This window comes from Bos taurus, chromosome 20, assembly GCF_002263795.3.
Source record: "Bos taurus isolate L1 Dominette 01449 registration number 42190680 breed Hereford chromosome 20, ARS-UCD2.0, whole genome shotgun sequence".
In the NCBI taxonomy this organism is placed as follows: domain Eukaryota; kingdom Metazoa; phylum Chordata; class Mammalia; order Artiodactyla; family Bovidae; genus Bos; species Bos taurus.
In genome coordinates, this window is record NC_037347.1 from 55,360,411 (window position 1) to 55,363,537 (window position 3,127).

A 3,127-nucleotide genomic window follows, 5' to 3' on the forward strand; every position below is an offset into this window, starting at 1 on the left:
GATGTCTGGTGCTCAGTGAAAACACAGCCGAGCTGGGGTCAGCAGCACAGAGCTCTGATCATTCCACCCATTGTTTTCAGGCAAGACAGTTCTTTCTACAGAGGAACAGACTAATGAATAGAACTGTTTCAGCATGGAACTGTTAATCTCTTTATGATTTTTCAACATCACCATTTTTCTTGGATATCTTGCCTTGTGTTTTGTTGTAGCAATAAATGCAAAGAATCAGGGGCCAACATAGTTGGTGTTGAGATTTTTAAAGCTACTCACCCAAATCCTAAATATGCCAAAAATATGGATTCCTTCATGAACATTCGTTAGAACAAAACCCCTTTTCTTGAAAATAGATACACTACACCAAAGGGCTTCCCAGGTGGCACTGGTGATAAAGAACCTGCTTGCCAATGGAGGAGACTTATGAAATGCAGGTTTGACCCCTGGGTTGGGAAGATCCCCTGGAGGAGGTCAAGGCAACCCACTCCACTACTCTGGCCTGGAGAATCCCATGGACAGAATAGTCTGGCAGGTTACAGTCCATGGGGTGGCAAAGAGTCAGACATGACTGAAGTATCATAGAGCGCACTAAACCAAAACCAGCAATAAATCTGTTTAAACTAATAATTAGTAAAATCTTACACAAAGATTTAGCAAAACATCAAATATATGCTAATGATTCTATCAAATACTGATATATTGCTAAAATCATGTATTAATATTTAATCAAAAAGCAATAGATAAATTAAGTTGTCATATAATTAGCTAAAAGCTACCTAAGAATTCAATACTTACAATCAGCATTTTCTTAATTAACCACCTACACTCACTCAAACTGTTGAACTATTAATATTTGAGTACATTAGATCCAATAAAATTGGATATAAAATTCTGAGATTCAACATTTGACAAGAGTAAAGCTGAAATTTACCTTCAAGTTGTTGATTTTTAAATGAATTAATATAAACAAGATTGCAGAGGGCATACTGAATTAAGACAATGAAGGAGAATTTCACTTTATCAATGGAGCAAGTTCTGCACACGAAGAATTGATGCTAAGCAGGGTATCACTTTGGAGCCACCTATAGCTGAAGGTATCCCAAAGAAAGGCAATGCCAAAGAATGCTCAAACTACCACACAATTGCACTCATCTCACACGCTAGTAAAGTAATGCTCAAAATTCTCCAAGCCAGGCTTCAGCAATATGTGAACCATGAACTTCCTGATGTTCAAGCTGGTTTTAGAAAAGGCAGAGGAACCAGAGATCAAATTGCCAACATCGGCTGGATCATAGAAAAAGCAAGAGAGTTCCAGAAAAACATCTATTTCTGCTTTATTGACTATGCCAAAGCCTTTGACTGTGTGCATCACAATAAACTGTGGAAAAATCTGAAAGAGATGGGAATACCAGACCACCTGATCTGCCTCTTGAGAAATTTGTGTGCAGGTCAGGAAGCAACAGTTAGAACTGGACATGGAACAACAGACTGGTTCCAAATAGGAAAAGGAGTTCATCAAGGCTGTATATTGTCACCCTGCTTATTTAACTTATATGCAGAGTACATCATGAGAAATGCTGGACTGGAAGAAACACAAGCTGGAATCAAGATTGCTGGGAGAAATATCAATAACCTCAGATATGCAGATGACACCACCCTTATGGCAGAAAGTGAAGAGGAACTCAAAAGCCTCTTGATGAAAGTGAAAGTGGAGAGTGAAAAAGTTGGCTTAAAGCTCAACATTCAGAAAACGAAGATCATGGCATCCGGTCCCATCACTTCATGGGAAATAGATGGGGAAACAGTGGAAACAGTGTCAGACTTTATTTTTCTGGGCTCCAAAATCACTACAGATGGTGACTGCAGCCATGAAATTAAAAGACGCTTCCTCCTTGGAAGGAAAGTTATGACCAACCTAGATAGCATATTCAAAAGAGGAGGGAGGAGGGTTCAGGATGGGGAACACAGGTATACCTGTGGTGGATTCATCTCGATATTTGGCAAAACTAATACAATATTGTAAAGTTTAAAAATAAAATAAAATTAAAAAACAAAACAAAAGCAGAGACATTACTTTGCCAACAAAGGTTCGTCTAGTCAAGGCTATGGTTATTCCAGTGGTCATGTATGGATGTGAGAGTTGGACTGTGAAGAAGGCTCAGCACTGAAGAATTGATGCTTTTGAACTGTGGTGTTGGAGAAGACTCTTGAGAGTCCCTTGGACTGCTAGGAGATCCAACCAGTCCATTCTGAAGGAGATGAGCCCTGGGATTCCTTTGGAAAGAATGATGCTAAAGCTGGAACTCCAGTACTTTGGCCACCTCATGCGAAGAGTCGACTCATTGGAAAAGACTCTGATGCTGGGAGGGATTGGGGGCAGGAGGAGAAGGGGATGACAGAGGATGAGATGGCTGGATGGCATCACTGACTTGATGGACATGAGTCTGGGTGAACTCCGGGAGTTGGTGATGGACAGGGAGGCCTGGTGTGGTGCGATTCATGGGGTCGCAAAGAGTCGGACATGACTGAGCGACTGATGTGATCCGATCTGATCTGATAGCTGAAGGTTTCTTTTTCTTTTTTAAAAAATTGGAATATACTTGCTTTACAATTTCGTGTTAGTTTCTGATTACAACAAAGTGAATCAGCTATATGTATACATATATTCCTGTCCTCTTGAGCCTCCCTCCCATCCCCAAATCCCACACATCTAGGTCATCACAGAGCATTGAGCTGAACTCCCTGTGCTATGCAGCAGCTTCCCACTAGCTATCTAAATTGATACAGCCACTATGGAGAACAGTATGGAGATTCCTTAAAAAAAAAACTAAAAATAGAACTGCCATATGACACATTAATCCCACTCCTGGGCATATACCCTATTCAGTTCAGTTCAGTTCAGTTCAGTTGCTCAGTCATGTCCAACTCTTGCAACCCCATGGACTGCAGCATTCCAGGCCTCCCTGTCCATCACCAACTCCCGGAGCCTACTCAAACTCATGCCCATTGCATCGATGTTGCCATCCAACCATCTTATCCTCTGTTGTCCCCTTTTCCTCCTGCCTTCAATCTTTCCCAGCATCAGGGTCTTTACAAATGAATCAGTTCTTTGTATCAGGTGGCCAAAGTATTG